Source organism: Mirounga leonina, unplaced genomic scaffold (genome assembly GCF_011800145.1).
Source record: "Mirounga leonina isolate KUSES-001 unplaced genomic scaffold, KU_Mleo_1.0 Mir_82, whole genome shotgun sequence".
Lineage (NCBI taxonomy): Eukaryota > Metazoa > Chordata > Mammalia > Carnivora > Phocidae > Mirounga > Mirounga leonina.
This window is the reverse complement of record NW_023270825.1, coordinates 52,142,264-52,162,435: the sequence shown is the minus strand read 5'-3', so window position 1 is coordinate 52,162,435 and position 20,172 is coordinate 52,142,264.

Genomic DNA, 20,172 nt, shown 5'->3' with positions numbered 1-20,172 from the left:
TGTTCTAACTTTAACTACCTCCATTTTGATCTCCGTCTGTACTAGAAAATTATTTTTTTTTCCAGCTTATCTTTTAATTCAGTCAAAAGACCCAGGTGGGCAAAGCATCCTGTAATAGGAACTGAAACTACCCCCTCAAGCAATTACAACTGCCCTGACTCCAGCAAGACCCTGCATGACTGACCCCAAGATAGTCATCAAACCTGACATTTATTGCCCAGCTGCATGTACCCACTGACCTTTGTCCTACATTTTCCTAATATAAACCTAGGTGTATTTTCAGCACTTTGGAGATAGTCATTGGGACCACTAGTCTGCAGTCTTCCTGGTGTTGGCCTCACAGAAATAAATTCCTTTCTTGTTTCATAACCCCCCCACCCAAAAAAAAATCTATGTTCTAAATTACTATGGTCTATTGCCTCTCATATAATTTGTAAATATAGGCCTTTCTTGAAACTCTTCTATGAAAGTTTTAAAGGGAAATTATTTTTTTTAAGATTCTATTTTTATTTATTTATTTATTTTAGAGGGAGAGAGACAGCGCAGAGAGGCAGAGGGGAAAGGAGAGGGAGAAAGAATCTGAAGCAGACTCTGTACTAAGCTCAGAGCCTGTCATGGGGCTTGATCCCACAACTGTGTAATATGACCTAAGCAGAAACCAAGAGCCAGACGTCCAACTGACTGAGCCACCCAGACACTCCTAAAGGGAAATAATTTAGACATTGGTACAATGGGAAAAAAATCCATAATTATAATTAAAATCAAATTGATCTGTTTATTCTTCAAAGTCAAGATGAGTTTCAATCTTGTTAACCATAGAACACAGCTTATTTTCTCATCTAGAAAACACATTTTCATTTGTCACAGGTCTAAAATACAAACAATACAGGACATATATTGGGTATTATTATTGTCACAACATTAAAATTTTGTTTAAAATGCCTCTTATAGATTATTTCTATCACAATTACAACTCAATTTTTTTAGTTTAAAAATATAAAAAGAACATTTCATGAGTTTTAAAAGCTTTCCATGATGTTGGAAATCCTTTATTTATTAAAATTGGTAGGTGGCAAGGATATATTTCAGAAATGAGGATACAATTGCAACCATAATGTATAAAATGGGAATGTTCAATGGATGGGAAAAAATATTAAGTTCTCTGAAAAGCAGTATGAATTTTTCTTAACTGTAGGACCTTATGAATGATTCATAATAACCTTGTAAAACATAGTGAAGGATAATGCTTTTCCTCAGTTATCACTAGGGGTTGAAATCCTGAAATCCCAATCCCCAGGCAAAACAGCATGCAGGTTGGAGTTACCAGATTAACTATATGCACAACCAGCCCCTGCGAAAATAGGATTCACAAGCAGCTTCCCTGGCGATCACCCTTTATAAGCAGGAGAGAAAAAGAAAAACCAAACCAAATTAAAAAAAAAAAAAAAAAAAAAAAAAAAAAAAAAACCTAATTAAAAACATATCAATTAAGGCCCCCTACGGGGGGGGGGGGGGGGGGGAAGCTTCATTTTGGTCTGAGAGACCCCTCCTTCAGACAGATAATTCAAAATGCTCTGCTCCTATCAGTTTTCTCCCCTTAATTTCCTGTTCTTGCCTTTCCCCCAATTGATTAGCCCCTCCCTCTGCAGGGGCAGAGGTAGCAGCAGAAGCACTGTCAATAATGTCCATTAACAGCCTGATCTCAAGGCACAATGTGCCCCTCACTTCAAAGACCAGGCCAGTCCATTTCCTTGACACTCACCTCTTCTAGAGCTTTTGTAGGGTGGCTTTTAGCTGGCCTCCTAGCAGAGGTCAACTCTAAGAAAACAGGGCAACCAAGGAGAGTTGAAAATAAGAGGACAGGCCTTCAAAGCAAGTGAGGGTCTACATTTTACAGAGTCTCTTTTTGTTAGCTTATCAGGACATTTTTGCCTCACTGAAGTAGAGCCTAGATGCTATTAAAGTCAACAATATCCCTCCTTTCTTCTCCCATGCTCCATGTCCCTCCTGGCATATATTTTCTTTGTGTTTCCCCAAGAGCTTTATTATACAGCTGGGGCAGAAAGAAGCATATGCTTTATGAAGGGGCACAGGGGGTGAGGGGACAGGGAGGACAGTTGGGAAAGAGGAAAGAACAAAGACCACTGGGAACAAGTGAGGCATTTTTTAATGAGATTTGTTAAAATCATAGCCAAGGGGCTCACATCAGGAACTGTTTAAAAGAGGAACTGTTTATCTAGGCCCTGATTAAAAAAAAAAAAAAAAAGTGTGACACTCAGCAGAAAAGAAGTTAGATCTCCTACCTCAGCAGAGAACCCAGAGATTCTCTGGCATGCCAAGGACAGGAAGCACTTGAGACACCACCCTGGACATGGATGTTGGCATTATGATAATGGGCACTGTCAATGGGAAATCCCACCAAGTGGCAAACTGGATTATAGGTTTCTGAAGGTCTCATAGTGGACAGTAGGAGGAGGCTAATATGGGGCAGCTGTTCAGTAAGGGCTCTCTACCTACCATAATTTGGTTATAAAAGTCAGTATGTAACGACATTTTGTGGTCAGAGGTCATGTTATACCTATTGCATGTGCATTTATTCCCAATTAACAAAGAATCATTTGGCATATTAATATCATTTAGTAATATTAAGAGCTATTTTTTCTGGCTTCATTCTGGGCCCCACCTTATAATCTTCATAATTTAGTTAAAATTCCTCTCCTCTAAGATGGCTGAACCCTAGGGTCTTCTAAGGCAAGTGGTAGTGATGCAAAAATAATAAGCATGGTAAGGTCACTTTCTGCAAAAGTTTCAGCATGACTCCAACTCCATTTAGGAGGCAGGGGTGGAATTGTGAAGTCAAGCCACAGTCATTATCTAGGTATCAAAACAGAAGACTTCAAATGCCCAGTGAGGAATCAGGAGCAACAGCCAAGGGCAGTAACTTCAAGAGGCAAATGAGCAGAAAAAACAGGATTTAAGAAGAGTCAGGCCAGGGGCACCTGGTGGCTCAGTCAGTTAAACATCCAACTCTTAATTTTGGCTCAGGTCATGACCTCAGGATTGTGAGATCGAGCCCCATGTGGGGCCCCACACTGAGCATGATTAAGATTTTCTCTCTGTCTGCCTGTGCACCCTCCCAACCCTGCACACGGCGCTCTCTTTCTTAAAAAAAAAAAAAAAAGAGGCCAGTCCAATCTAATTCCAGAGTACAGTACCTTAAAACCAACACGGTTGTTGAGAATACACTTTATCAGACACTTCTTGGAATGACTGGGAGCCATTGTCTTTTACCTAAAATTTTGTGCCTTCTGACCCTTAAGACTGAGGGCTGTATATACCCATGCCCAGTTTAACGAGTATGCGGCTTACTACATAATATAATTCAAAGGTTCACTGACTCAAATATAAACCCCACCAAGGAAACGTAACGTGTTAGTGATTATCAGCCAAGACCCTGGGTTCCCAAGATGAGCAGACACTGCTCCCCTCTAAAACAATGAAATGTAACACCTACTGACTCTGGAGGGTAGACCAGTTCACCATCTTAGTTTTGCAGGCATTAGGCAGTGTTTGTGGACCAGGAGCCAATGGGTCTGGATTCCACTGATTAGTGGCAGATGCTCTCTGTAAAAAGTACAAGGTCATTCTCAGGACAAAACCAAATCAGTAATGAGACATACAACCAATATCAAAGGTAAGAGCAGGGGATCAAGCCCAGGATAGAAAGAAAGCATTTGGCACAACTGGCTTTGTTGACCCAGCTCTGCAAGGAGAGTCTCTCACCTCCAGGAGAGTTCATTGACCTTTGGCAACCAGAGAGACAGAAAGAAGTGCTGAAAGAAGACTATAGCACACAATTCTGCCTAGAGTTGACCCTGGCATTATATTTTTTAGGTGATATAATAAATTATGACAGTCAAAACTAGGTGAACCAAATGCACAAAATTTTTCATTTTTAAAATGTAACCAAGCAAATTTGTAGAGATTAAAAATAAATTCAAAGAAATTATCTGGGATCTATTGTAAAAGAAAAATTGCACCAGCCAGTTAAACAGTCAAGGAAGGTTTTATTCAAGACTATTGCAATAGGGGGCACCTGGGTGGCTCAGTCAGTTAAGCATCTGCCTTCAGCTCAGGTCATGATCCCAGAGTCCTGGGATCAAGTCCCACATCCCACCCCGCTCGTGCTCACTCATGCTTGCTCTCTCCCTCTCTCAAAAATAAATAAATAAAATCTTAAAAAAAAAAAAAAGAAGACTATTGCAGTAGGGGAGAGAGACTGACCTCAACTCTGCAGAAATAAAAGACAGGAATGAGCTAAAGGAAAAGTCCTAGAGGACATTAGTCTTAGAGGATATTAGATGGCCAATGGAGCCATCTGTGTTTGCTAATTGCTGGTTATGGAAGTTAGATTCCTACACTCTCCCAGAGACAGGAAGACTGGGGCCCTTTCTCACATGTCAAAGGAATGGGAAAAACATTTCAGAATTATAGAAGATTTACATCTCAACAAGTCAGAGAAGGAATTTACAATGACAAGTTCCCTCAAGTAAATGTTCTAAGAAAAGGGAGGTTGGGGTCTCTTGTCAAAAAGAAGCTTGTCCAAAGGTTAGTGAAGCTGAGGGGAACATTATCATTTTGGTCACTATGTTCAACCTCAGAAAGTACATGATGTAAACTATCTTCACCTGGTTCAATAAAGATCCACTCCTGCCCTTTTCCCTGGTTCAGTCCATAATTCTATTTTGCAGGTTAATTGCTTCAGTGAACAATGATTCTTAAGGCAAACAGCAATCACACTAAAATCCTCTTTACAAATGCTGTTTTCCACTTACAATTTAAATCCTCCTTGGGGACTTGCTACTACCCAAACATACATTTGGTATTAATACTGAGAATACTCTCCCACCTGGGTCAATCTTTCAAGAGGAGAAGATCCCAAGTTTAATCGTCCACAATGGCTATGGGAAAATCCTTTCTGCAAGGGATTCTATATGTAGGAAGCTTTTGACTCAGCTGGCATCTCAACATAAAACTCTTAATAAATGTTTCACTTCCTTCACGTGTGTGTCAGTCACCTGTCACTCAATGGGACTAGAAAACAGGAATGAAAGATTTCTGACAACTGTTCTAACAAAAACATAATGAAATTCTTCTGATGCATCCCATTTTAACAGGTCATGGCATCAGATTGATGGGTCCAGCAATTCATTTGATTACTGGAGCTTTGCAGGGGAAAATGAGGTCTGAGAAAACTAGCTGATAAAAAAGCACAGCAAAGGTTGAACAAATCAGAAAAATGATCACCTAATGAGCTGCAAAATTATTTATTTGCTTGTAAAAAAGAAATTAGCCTTAGTTCATCATACATAACCAATACCTGTCTTAGTTGATGGAACACACGATTGCTTAGATAAAAAGAAGCAGGGTAGGGGGATTCAGATGTACAGTTTCTGGAGGGGATTATTGGATTTTTAGCAATCTGAAAACCCTAGAGACATACTCAGAGCCAAAATAATTAGGAAACCATTGTTGATTGAATTCAGGGGCTTCTAGGTTGTTAAGGTAGTTACTGCACAAACAGAAAATGGAAACACTGAATCCTAGTTCATTTTGTTACTTTGGCTTCTATTTGTTCATGTCCATTGGGATGTGCCTAAGCTTACCTTGCTATTTCTGCTTACCTTCTGCTTACCTATTACCTTCTGCTTTCAGGATAATCCACTTTTTTTTTTTTTTTACCTAAAATAAACTACTTTGACAATGGTCATTAAAGATCGCTTATTTCTCTTGTCCAGCTTTATTTAGTTTTAAAGATTTTATTTATTTATTTGACAGAGAGAGAGACAGCAAGAGAGGGAACACTAGCAGCAGGGAGTGGAAGAGGAAGAAGCAGGCTCCCCACCAAGCAGGGAGCCCGATGTGGGGCTCAATCCCAGGACCCTGGGATCATGACGTGAGCCAAACGAAGACGCCTAACTGACTGAGCCACCCAGGCGCCCCTCTTGTCTAGCTTTAATCTTAAAGTATTTATTGCATATTTCTTGGCCTTCCTGTGTGGATTGACAATGAGGCTCTTGTTCTGTTTCTTATGCACAGACTACCAATATTCTATATATAAGATATTAATATTCCATGTCCCATTGTCTACCCTTAGAACAAAAAGAGAGTACACATTCCTCCTCTTTTGTCCGCAAATCAAATATGGTACGGATGTGAGATCCAGCTTTATAGAGCCCAGTGAAAAGAGTTGCTTGCCTTCTCTTTGGTGTGATGCTTAGCTTATATTTCAGTCCAACACTCTTCAAAATTTTTATTATTGAAGTATAGTTGACATACAATGTTAGATTAGTTTCAGGTTCACAACATAGTGATTCAACAATTCAATACATTAAGCAGTGCTCACCGCAATAAGTGTAGTTATTATCTACCACCATACAATATTATTACAATATTATTAACTACATTCTCCATGTTATACTCTTCATCTCCATGGCTTATTTATTTTACAACTGGAAGTTTGTACCTCTTAATTCCTTTTACCTATTTTACCCATCCTCCTACCCCTCTCCCCTCTGCCAACTACCAGTTTGACATCTCAATTTGGCATTGTAAGCAAGTGTCTTTTTCTCATATAATTACAAGTGAATGTAATTCTCCAAAATAGTATGAGGTGCATTGTAAATGACTAAAGACATAGTATTTACGCTATAGAGGCAAAAGGACCTTTGATGCACATCATTAAAATAAAAACAGGCGGAGTTTTAAATTTTTTCACTTTTTATTTTGAAATATTTATAAACTCTCAGGAAGTTATAAAATTAATACTTAGGGTCCCTGCACCCTTAGCCTAGTTTCCCCCAATAGTGACATCTTATACAACCGTAGTATAGTATCAAAACCAGGAAATAACTGACATTGGTAAAATATTGTTAACTAGACTATAACTAGACAACACAATTCATTTTCACCACTTTTTACATGCATGCATTTGTATGTGTTTATGTATAGTGCTATGCAATTTTATCCCACATACAGATCTGTGAAATCACCACCACAATCAAACTCCTTCATGCTACTCATTTATATTTGCACTACTCACCCACCCCTTCCCAACCCTATCCCCACCTCCTGGTAACCACTAATCTGTTCTCCACCTCTATAATTTTATTGTTTCACAAAGGTTATATAAATGTAATCATATAGTATGTAACCTTATGAGATCTTAAAGAAAAATGCTTATGAGATCTGTTCAGGTTGCTGCATGTATCAATAGTTAATTCCTTTTATTGCTGAGTAGTATTACATTGTATGAATGTTTCAGAGTTTAATTATCCAACCACTGAAGGAGATTTGGGTTGTTTCTAGTTTTTGCTATTAAAAATAAAGCCACTATGAGCACTTGTTCATATGCTTTTGTGTGAACAGAGGTTTTCATCTCCCTGGGATAATTGCCTAAAAGTGCAATTGTTATTTCATACGGTAAGTGCACATTTAGGTTTATAACAAACTGTCATATTTTCTGGAATGTCTGTACCATTTCACACTCCCACCAGCAATATATGAGAGATCTAGTCTCTCTGCATTATCGCCAACATTTGGTATTGTCGCTATTTCTTATTTAGCTGTCCTAATAGGTGTATAATGGTATCTCACTGTGGTCAGACTGGATTTTTATACAGTATGTTCCCATTAATAAGTCACTGCCTTCTACATTTTTACCCAGAATTCACCATTATTGATACATGTTATATCCCTAAGCCTTTAGTTTTCTGCCACCCAAACTTCTCTCATCTATAGACACATAATTTTACCCAATAACTATCTGTAAAACTGCCTTGAATTTTGTTATCTTTAATCACATCTCCAAAATACTGTAAAACTATCTAGAGAAATGGAATTGGCTTGCATTTAGAATGAGCAAGCAAAGTGCGCAAAGAATCCATAAAGCATTCCCCTTACGGGTCTGATTTTTTTTAATGAAATATTTACAGGCTTTAAGGTAGGAAAGAGAATGCTTATAGGTGCAGTGTCCCTTAGACTAGTAGCCACAGATTCTATGTTCTATCAGAAAAGTGAGGGTCATTATGTTATAGGAGAGAGTTTGGAACTTGGGAATGGAACTGATTTTATTTGTCCAGACTAAAGACAAATGAGGATATGATATCCAGCTGTGATAAAATCAAAGCAGAAACTAAGATTTTATTCTCATGGCTCCTGAGAAACCCAGGAAATCAAACACCCACTGTGCTGCCAGAGGGGCCTTTCTGGATATGGCAGCTCCATAATGGGTACTTGAATTAACACCATAGGTCTTAAATGAAAAGGCTATTCAGTACAATCTACCCATTTGTTATATTGTCTTAACAATGTACCACCATGGGATCAGTGAGTTGGGGGACAAGTTCTAGTTGTAAAAATAATTTAAATACTGAAGAGCTGTCATCCACTTTCCACATCACATATGCTTTTATAATATTCAATGCACCGATCTAAACCCAAGTAAAATCTGTACAGAAAAATATTCTTTACAAATCTGTGCTGAAATTCCTAAAAGTTATATTGTTTGTGGTGGGTGGGAAAGGAGGATGAGCTCATCAATAGTGGTTTTAAATCAGAGAAATAATGAATCTCCTGCTGAGCTCCACTCTAGCAGAATTAGAAAGAAAAAAAAAAAGACTATATCATGAAGGTGATAATGGTAGATACCATTGCAAATTGGAAACAACAAAAAGAAAGATTTATATATTAAAAAAAATTATTGAATCAAAATGTCTACACCTAAGAAAAATCTTCAGTCTATGAGTTAATATCTGCTTTTCTAAGAATAAAGCTCAAAACTTGGCAATATGGATTGCCAATATACAGTTTGCTATATAACACACAACATTATGTCATTTGAAACTTGATATTCAAAATCAATTTAAACAGATCAAAACCATTTTTGTTATTTTTAAAATTGTGTGTTTGTGTGTGTGTGTGCGTGTACTCATTACTGATCTCATAACCAATCTCAAGTCTCACTTGACCCATCATATCTGGCAGTTAGGAATGATAAAATTGTACCATCCCCTATCACTACATTATAAACAAGCAAGAGAAGATTTCAGAAGAATCTCAGAAACATAATGTCTTTAGAAAAAGAAATGCAAGGTAGGAATTGGAGGGTGGATGATGCTTCAAAGAGGAAGCAAGGAAAAAATGTGTCTTTAAGGAAAGTAAGTATTTTTTCCCCAGTGTTCTAAAATACCCTGATCTCAAGATGATAGATTCCAAAGGTGTCATATGGTGCCATCATAACAGCAACCAATGTTGGCCATCTCACTGTTAGTATACCACCAGGCCCAAGCTGGAATCTTCTGAATAGCATGTAATGGTTATAAAGGGACAGAATGAAAAATTGGAGCTGAGTCTGATTCATTTACATTTTAATACAAATTCTAAAGAGGCACTTTTAGAAGTACATATTCTAAGACATTTGATTGCAAGTATAAAAGGTGATTCGAGAACTGCCCATTTTCCCTGAGGTATAAATTTAGGGAAAGTAATCTATAAGATGAGAGAGAGCAAGAGCATGTGAGCAGGGGGAGAGGGGCAGAGAGAGGCAGAGAGAAAATCCTAAGCAGGCTCCATGCCCAGCACAGAGCCCAACATGGGGCTCGATCTCATGACCCTGTGATCATGACCGGAACCAAAATCAAGAGTCAGACACTTAACTATGTACCACCCAGGTGCCCCTAACATATAAGATTTTGTTCTAAATTTTGTAGAGAAAAGAAAATCTCCTCCAATGCCTTGGTTGAATTCTGCTATTTATGTGTCTATGGCAGCATAACACTATTTCCATCATTATTCTTCAAACAGTTGACTAGAAGTTTGAGGGTAAGGAATAGATCTATATAGATATTCAAGACCCAAATAACTCACACTGTTCACTGACAGTGAACTTGAGAGATATACAGTATCACTAAGAACCTGCCTTGTGCACACTGCATCGTATCTCCTGATAGCTCTGAGAACAGAATATCTATTTCTGGTTCATTTGGGGGGTTTTGTGGAGTATGCAGAGGGATTCAATTTGATCATATGCTCAGACACATTCAAGTGAGAATTCACGCTATTTCTATATTTTTTGCTAATCTGAAGTGATGAGTTTCTATATTGACTTAAAAGGTTTTTTCCTCATAATTATCCCAAACCATAAGTGGCACTTTAACCTTTAAAGTCAAAACGTTGAGAGATGAATAATGAAAACTTGTATTACAAGATAGTGGCCGATAAGGCAAGTAGAACAGCTTGCAATTAATGTAATTTTTCACTCAACTCAGATAAGATGCTAAGACTAGAATTAAGAGAATCATAAAACTGTTAGGATAGTGACTTTATTAGAAAATAAAAATGCCATTATGGTGATATATATATATTTTTAAGATTTTTATTTATTTTTTGACAGAGAGAGAGAGACAGCGAGAGAGGGAACACAAGCAGGGAGAGTGGGAGAGGGAGAAGCAGGCTTCCCTGCCGAGCAAGGAACCCGATGTGGGGCTCGATCCCAGGACCCTGGGATCATGACCTGAGCCAAAGGCAGACGCTAAACGGCTGAGCCACCCAGGTGCCCCGGCATTATGGTGATATTTAAAGCATTATCATAGAAGACTATTTTATACAAATATACATGCCCCTGTAGGCATTGTTCTTCTAGCTGTCCTAGGCTATTGCTCAAACTAATAAGTCTGAACTGTTTTCTAATTCCTGTGTAAAGATGAAGGTATTGGAAACTTATCATGAATACTAAAAAAGAAATATATGCACTAGGGAAAATGCACCTGTGCATTGCTATTCTCTGTCTGACTCTCTAACTGCCACCATTAATATTTTTTGTGTTTCTCACAGCTGTCAGAATGTGCTAGCTTCTGCTTTATTCTCAGAGCCTAAACACATCTTTTCAGGCTACGGGATCTGCATGCTAATATGTTCAAGCAAGGCATATTCTTCACTCTAATTTTGATCTTATCAAAGGCAGGACAAGGATTTTCAATGCTACAACCGTTCATACTAATTAGAAGAACTATTTAACAGCCAGCCTTAGCTTTCTCAAACACTAAGGCATAAATAAGAAATAGGCCTCACAATTAAACAGATAGCAAGAGCACAGAAAAATTTTAAATGTTCACATTTGTTTATTTTGTGTTTTAAATCCAACTGGGTACTATTTTCAAGTAATCAGAAATCAGATGATATATCATTTATACAAGATATGATCATAGGGGTTCCAAGCCAAATGCTACTTTAGAGATCATTTAGCACAACTCCCTAATTTCATGAATGAGGAAGATTGGAAGAAGTCAGATCCCACCTAAAGGCACACTGTGAGTTAATGGCAGAGTCAGGACTTAAAATCATGCTCTTCTGTCTCCCTGCCACACAATATTAGTTAAGATCAAACAGAATAAAAATGTAAATCATTTTAAAAATTAGAGCACATAAAAGATACTTTTATACTTTTATGTTCTATACAAAATCTCTATTCAAGTCACAATGATCAAATTTTCTTCCTTACAAGTGTTTTCCTTGAGATTTTTTTTTTTTTAAAGATTTTATTTATTTATTTGAGAGAGAGAATGAGAGAGAGCACATGAGAGGGGGGAGGGTCGGAGGGAGAAGCAGACTCCCTGCAGAGCAGGGAGCCCGATGCGGGACTCGATCCCGGGACTCCAGGATCATGACCTGAGCTGAAGGCAGTCGCTTAACCAACTGAGCCACCCAGGCACCCTCCTTGAGGTTTTTTATCAGAAGTCATCACATTACCTCTGCCAGATCCTATAGTAAAAGTTTTAACCTTTACCCCATCAGAAGACCTGTAATTGATCAATGTTCCACTTCTCAAAATATCACTCTATCTTGGTGTGGCCCTTTGCCACTTGATTTCAAATACTGATAATCTCAATACTTACAGAGGGATGGCTTTCCACACCTAATGCTCCTCAGGAGATATAACCTTACTCAAATGAATATATGCAATATTAATTAGCTCACCATCACTTAAATCAGTTAGCTCACTTAGAAGCTTATAGCCCACCCATAGACCATTTAGGTTAAGTACAAACTTGGATTTCCAAATGCATTGACCTCTACAGTCTTGAAATGCAAATTAATTTTTTAAACATTTATTTATTTATTTGGGGGGGCAGAGGGAGAGAGAGAGAATCTCAAGTGGACTCCCTGCTGAGCTCAAAGCCAGACCCGGGGCTCAATCCCAGGGACCCTGAGATCATGACCTGAACCAAAACCAAGAGTCGGATGTCTAAGTGACTGAGTGACCCAGGTACCCCAAAATGCAAATTAGGATACACTGAACATAATTGCTGCCTAATCATGTAGAAGGGTCTACATGTAAATGAGAAGAAAACATATGAGGTAAAATTATTTTGAAAAGGATTCCTAGGGGCATCTGGGTGGTGAAGTCAGGCATTTGACTCTTGATTTCAGCTCAGGTCATGATCTCAGGGTCGTGAGACCCACCAGGAGTGGGGCTCCACCCTCAGCAGGGAGTCTGCTTGAAGATTCTCTCCCTCTGCCCCTCCCCCCATTCATCCACATGCACATGCCTGCTCACTCTCTCTCAAATAAATTAAAAAAAAAAAAAGGATTCCTAAAGAATGTTCAAATTAGTGATTTTATAAGTAGAATATGCTAAATTGATTATTAGTAAGATTGACTATATATGTAAAAGTTTTGTGGAAGTAAACAGACCAACTGTATACTATATACTTACCAGTGAAAACATTTGTGATAATGTGTGTGAAAAAGCTTTGGAACAAGCTAAACAAATTAACTGGATTTTAAAAAATAAAAGACTGATGAGATTTTGTGAATTTTCTACAAGATACGAGAAAAATTTACAAGTATTACTAACTGGAAATTTTTTTCAGTTATACAGACAAATAGGGTGAGCCTCTCAGATTAAAGGGGTTATTAATTTCTCATATCTTGTGTTCAGTGGAAATTTGGAAGATTCAGTAGAACAATGACAAACTGGCAGAAGCAAAAAAGATGTCCTACATTAGTAAGTTAGTAAAATATCCTCAAAAACATGTCACTAATTGATTACACTGAACTACTTGGAGTTATATACAAAACATACAAATGTAGTAGGGAAAAAATAAAGCCTGAGAAAGAAGTAAAGAAAGAGGAAGGACCCACAATAAGTAAAATACACACTGGGTAATTGGCTATCACATACTTAAATGATATGAAAATCAATAAATTTTGTGTTTGCCTTTTGATCTGATCCCTGTGAGGTATGAAAGGAAGTAGAATTTTCACTTCCATTTTAAAGGAAACTTGGAGAAACAAAAGAGGTATAATTTTCCTGTGTTGAGACCAAATTGTGTTATCAGATACCAAACTTCTGAGAACAGAATTAAAATATCTATTCAGCTTTTTGCAACACACATTCACTCACATAATCCCTGTTTTTTATAGTCAATACACAATGAAAATCAACAAACTTTCCTCTCTGTTTTGACTGAGGAAAAAGGACAATGAGTAGATATCTTCAATCTGGAAGAGATCCATGACCTACAAATTCATAGTGCATTTGTCCATTAACCTCTCCCTTTTTGATCATCAAACTAATCTTGTAAAGAATCTCAGAGATACAGAAATGTCAAATGACTTCATTACTGTATAATATGTCAAGGATTATATCCTGAACCCAAAAGACATAAGGAAAAAGGCTTCTGGCTCCAGTTCTATTCCATACTTGGGGAATAATTGTAAGATATACATAAGCTGGTTTGCAAGGTAGAGTAACAAAGAACACACCCTTTTTTTTATTGTGTTATGTTAATCACCATACATTACATCATTAGTTTTTGATGTAGTGTTCCATGATTGTTTGCGTATAACACCTAGTGCTCCATTCAATATGTGCCCTCTTTAAGACCCATGACCCTTTTAATGAAATGGTCATTTCACAATGTGGCATTTCCTTTAAATGATTCTGGAAATCAATTAGTTTCAGCCCATTTTATTATATTGACCACTAAGATGAGGACAAAGGACCCAACTGAGATTTCATTAGCTCATAACAATGTGTCCTCCCTCCAAAAAAAAAAAAAATTTACTTGGAGAAACTTAAGATACTATAAGTGAAGTTTTACAAGGACATTTTTTCCCACATAATGGAGATAGTTTGTTGTATTATGCAGTGCACTTCATGTGTTCCCAGGTGCATATCGATGGTTCTGCTCCGTAGCACCCATATCCTCGTGGCAAGCGATTAAGTCTGTTTCTGTTATGACTGTCACCGTTATTTTGACTGCCTTTAACCTGCCTGGCAACTTGAGAATCCTTTTGTCAGGATCTGCACCCATAAAGAGGCCATGGTGTGGCCTTTGTTGATAAACTGTTCTCACTTCTCTGACAGATATTTCCTAATGTCTTGTATATAGTGACAGTGATCCCACAGTGACAGCTAACACTGAAAAAATTCTACAGTCTAATTTTAACTACAAAATGGGGGGGAGGTGGAGATGTGGAAAAAGACACAGAAAATGTAGGTGAATTGAAATGAAGGTCATAGGGTACAAATGCAAACTCCTTCCAGGAATGTTTGAGAGTACCTGGTTATGTGCATCCTTGCCACCATTAGGTTGGTTTTTTTTTTAAGATTTCATTTATGTATTTGACAGAGAGAGACACAGCGAAAGAGGGAACACAAGCAGGGAGAGTGGGAGAGGGAGAAGCAGGCTTCCCGCCGAGCGGGGAGCCCGATGCGGGGCTTGATACCAGGACCCTGGGATCATGACCTGAGCCAAAGGCAGACGCTCAATGACTGAGCCACTGAGGCGTCCCGTCACCATTAGGTTTTATGCCATTCTAAAATCTTTGTCAGTTGAATTAATTAAAAATCATATCTATTTGTAATTTATAGTTTCCTTATTTAATATTTTAATATCTCAGTTTATCACTCCTGTCTTTTATTTGTTCACTCTCTTTGCCTGTTTTTCTATTGAGGACCTTATCTCTGTTTTATTGAATTGTAAGAGTATCTTATATACAGAATATTAATTCTAAAGTTAAGAATAAATTAAGGACTAAATGACTAATATCTCTTTGATTTCAAATATCTGCAACAGGAGGGAGAAAATGTTACTCATTAAAATTCCCAAGGAGTTGGTGGGGGAGTTGTATACTTGTCTGCAGTCTGTACATGAAGAAAGGGTTGCTTTTTTTTTTTTTTTTAGTATAGTTGACACACAATGTTACATTAGTTTCAGGTATACAACACAGTGATTGGATAACTCTGTATATTAAGCCATGCTCACCACAGTGTACTAGCATTTAAGAGCCTTGAGATTTCTGCAGGACTTACCTACAAAAATGTTTGTTGCTTTAAGCCACCAAGTTTTGGGGTAATATGCAATGTAAAAACAGATAATTAATACTAGCCATTAAAAATGATAACGCAGATGTGTGGTGTGAGGGAGGTTAGGGGTGTGGGTGTGTGTATACGTAGTCTGTCCTGTAACACATGTTTTGTATATACATGATCGATAAAAAGTGGAATTAAGTCAGTATAAATTTGGAGTCATGTTGGCTTATATTCAAGTTTTTCTATGTAAGCAGAGCCAGAGTAGGAGGGGTAGACTTCTAATCATCAACAGGAAAGAAAAGCCATTCACTCAGAAACTGCATTGATAGCAAGAGCCCCTTGGTCTATATTTTAAAAAAATTTAAAACAAGTGCCTGAGAATATGAAATATGCAAAAAAACTATTTATTACGGCATGATTTATAAAATTTATAATAAGAAAAAACTGCAAACAACCCAAATCCCATCAATATAAGATTGATTAAATAAACTATGGTAGGGCACCTGGGTGGCTCAGTTGGTTAAGCGACTGCCTTTGGCTCAGGTCATGATCCTGGAGTCCCTGGATCGAGTCCCGCATCGGGCTCCCTGTTCGGCAGGGAGTCTGCTTCTCCCTCTGACCCTCCCCCCTCTCATGTGCTCTCTCTCATTCTCTCTCTCTCTCTCTCTCAAATAAATAAATAAAATCTTTAAAAAAAATAAAAAATAAAAAATAAATAAACTATGGTATACCCATCGATGGAGTACTATGCAGCTATAAAAAGAACTGATGACAATTCAGTAATGTAATGTAGAGTGGTCTTTCGGATTTAGCTATTAAGGGAAATATAGCAAGGAGTAGAAGAGTAAGCCATATGTGTAATAAAGGGGAAATACCAATATCCATATATATTTACTAATATTTTCAAAAATAAACTATAGATGTTATCCAAAAACTAATTAAAAACATAACAACCAAATCAAATTTGTGAATTTCTTTGAATTTTGATTTGAAGAAAGAAAATATAAAAAGATATTTTTAACTGGAAAAACTTGACCATGAATTTGATATTACATATTAAAGAATTTTGGTTTTGGTCAATTTTGTTAGGTGTGATAATGGCATCATGCTTATGGGTTTTTTGTCTTCATCCAGTAGATATATATATATATATATATATATATATACACGAAGTTATTAATAAGTAAAATGATATGATGTCAGGATTTGCTCCAAAATACTTCAGTGAGGGAAAAGGGGGGGTGAAGGGTAGGGTCGGAAGACAGAAGCAACAGGATTAGAAAAATAATGATATCTGTTGAAGCTAATTTTTAGATATATTATTTTCTTTACTTACAGGTGTGCTTAAAAATTTCCATAATAGGGGCACCTGGGTGGCTCAGCTGGTTAAGAGTCTGCCTTCAGCTCAGGTCATGATCTCAGGGTCCTGGCCCGCATTGGGCTCCCTGCTGAGCGGGAAGCCTGCTTCTCCCTCTCCCACTCCCCCTGCTTGTGTTCCCTCTCTCACTGTGTCTTTCTCTGTCAAATAAATAAATAAAATCTTTTAAAAAATTTTCCATAACACAAAGTTGAAAAATAGATAAATGTTAAAAGACAGTTTGCTCACAGACCTTCTGTCTTAAGTCAGCTCAGTTTGCCATAACAAAATACTACAGACTAGGTGACTTAAACAACAGAAATTTATTTTCTCATAGCTCTGGGGGTTACAAGTCCAACATCAAGGTGTCAGCATAGTCAGTCTCTGGTGAAGACTCTCTTCAAGCTTGTAGATGGCTGACTTCTTGCTGTGCCCTCACATGGCAGAGAGAGCGAGCAAGCAAACTCTCTGGTGTCTCTTCTTATCAAGACATTAATTCTATTGTGAGGGCTGCATCCTAGTGACCTCACTTAAACCTAATTATCTTCCAAAGGCCCCATCTCCACATATCATCACATAGGGGGATAGGGCTTCAACATATGAATTTTGGGAGGACAAAATTTGGTCACTAGCACCTTCCTACTCAGCAGGGAATATGCCCAGACAGGCACAGCTCTTAGCTCACTCACGGCCAGTTTCACGGCACCCATGCCTACTCTGAGGGTAGCCCCACTGGCTCAGAGCTCTGCTTCCACCTCTATTGTACATATTCCTGCTCAGCATACTCCTTCCAGATCTAATTAAAGGGTTGATGGCGCTGCTACTCTATTCATGCATTTTTTTTTTTAATATCTGACAATGCCAGTCTGTAGTCATGTTGAATTGTCTGCCTGACAGCCCAACTTATCTCCCCAGGTACCAATGATTGTTTTTGCTAGTGCTCTGGTTACAGATTTGCTGGGATTTTTAATACCCTTCTCTAACCTTATTTTCCAGTTAAGTCCTGTCATTTTTAGTATGGAGTTTGCCAAATACAGGGTTTTTCAGGAACATGTACATTGCATTTTGCCAGAAATGTCTGTATATGCAAAAATGCACAGAAAAGAGCAAGTTGGCAAATAGTTTATATATAGCATGATTCATTTTTGTTAAAATATACATCTATATGTACATAGGAAAAAAAGACATTTGTAGCTATTTATATGCATTTTCTAATTTTATCCTTGCATTTTATGGGTTCATAAAAGAAATGATAAGAGTTTTTAGAACTAAAAAACAATTGATAGCCCAGAGTCTGACCATTTAGATAACTAGAAAAGTTCCCTTCTAAGGCTAAGAGATGGAGGTGGAATAATTCTATAATCACCTGTGGCTTAGAGAAGTCTCAGTGGAGTAGAGAAGTCTCTACTCCATTCTGAGTGTGTCTGGAAGACAACTTTTCACTAACCCCACACTAGCAGAAGTTAAACTGTCCTTTGCCAGAGTGAAGAGTAGAGTGGGCTAAGAGTGGCGGATTGATTATTCTGAATTTTTTTTTTTTTTTGGTTAAGACTACTAAGAAGCCAGAAATTTGACAAAGTTATCAAGACATCATCTTAAATTGAAAGAGGGGGGGAAAAACCCTCACCTGTGTCAACAACAACAACAAAAAACACCGTATACTCTGATAGTCCCTTAAATATAGCATCGCCACAGTATTTCTTTTTTTTAAAGATTTTATTTATTTATTTGACAGAGAGAGACACAGTGAGAGGGAACACAAGCAGGGGGAGTGGGAGAGGGGGAAGCAGGCTTCCCGCTGAGCAGGGAGCCCGACGTGGGACTCGATCCCAGAACCCTGGGATCATGACCTGAGCCGAAGGCAGACGCTTAATGACTGAGCCACCCAGGTGCTCCATCTCCACCATATTTCTTGACATATGTATAACTCTTTTCACTTTACACATGAAATAGACTCCGAGGGTTTAAGTATTTAATGAGGTTATGAAGCTAGTAGGAATAGAGCAGGGATTCCATCCTACCTGTCTTCAAAATTTGTTATTTCAGAGAAAATCACACTAGTAGTATGGATCATATTATTTTATAAACAATTTATTTTCTTACATTTGGACTACCTGTGTGACTTTAGAAACTATCAGTTACCTGTTTCATATTAAATTAGTCCCTAATACCTTACTCGGTTTTATGATTCTGATCATGACCATACATAAACATTTAACCAGAGATAGATTAATTTTCGATTATCCTTGCCCCAGGATCAAAGGAAACCCACTTGGTAAAAGGCACGAAGTAAACCAGAGCCCAGGTTCCAGTCTCCTCCTGACAATGGGCATTGCTGCATGCAGGGGCCCAAGGGCATAACACACACATACAGTGGTCTGTCTTCCAATCCATCTCTACCCTTCTACCTTCTCACTGGGCCCTAAATACAGTTAGCATTTCTTTCTGACCACACAAATTATGCCATTAGTCCAATCACTACATTTTTAAATTCAGTTTGAATATTTTTACTTCTAATATCAATAGATCTCAATCGAGGTCTGAGATGACACTGCAAAGGTAACACCCTGAGGACCTCATAAAAGCTCACTTTCTTTATCCCTTCTAGTTCTTTTCACTTTCCATCTCTTCTGAAATGCCAATTTTCATTGGTATGAACCTTGAGAAACTCCAATGGGTACACACTAATTTGCTGTAGCTGCTGAACCTTTTTCTCTTCTTTTGATTCTACCCCACACATCCTTTCCCTTTATGTCTGACCCTTGCAATTCTCCTTGCTGCCCACCCTGCCTTCTCTTGAGGTCAGTCTTGAGCATTCGGGAGAGTTAAGAGACACTAGCAACACTAAAATTATATATAGCACATATATCCCACAACTAGAGCATGACCATCAGTAACATCCTTAACAGAAGCCCATAAGTCCTCCCATCATCTAATGCTTTCTGAATTATCCCCCCAAAATCAACTATGGTAAAGATAGTTTTATATTGAATAATGTTATTATATTGATATTTTAAAAATTAAGAATACTGGCATAAATGATAACTGTCAGCTCTTTATAATTGCAAAAATCCCATTTCCCCAGCAGACCATCTAGGATACTAGTCTCTTCATTGTGTTGATTGAAAGCTTGCATATGGAAAAACAGAGCTGATCTCCATCTCCTGTAGATTCTATTCTGTGTCAGATACCAAAGTAGCCAAAGAGGATTTACACAAGAGCCAAACAATATTTAACCTCTTAAAAAGCATCCCTGGGATGCATTAGCCTGGTGATGGGTATTAAGGGGGGCATGTATTGTGAGGAGCACTGGGTGTTATATTCAAACAATGAATCATGGAACACTAAAAAAAAGGCATCCCTGAGCAAGAAAAAAAATTCCCTTCCAGTGGAATTAGATCACTTTAGCACCTCCTTCTCATATTCTTATTGCCCA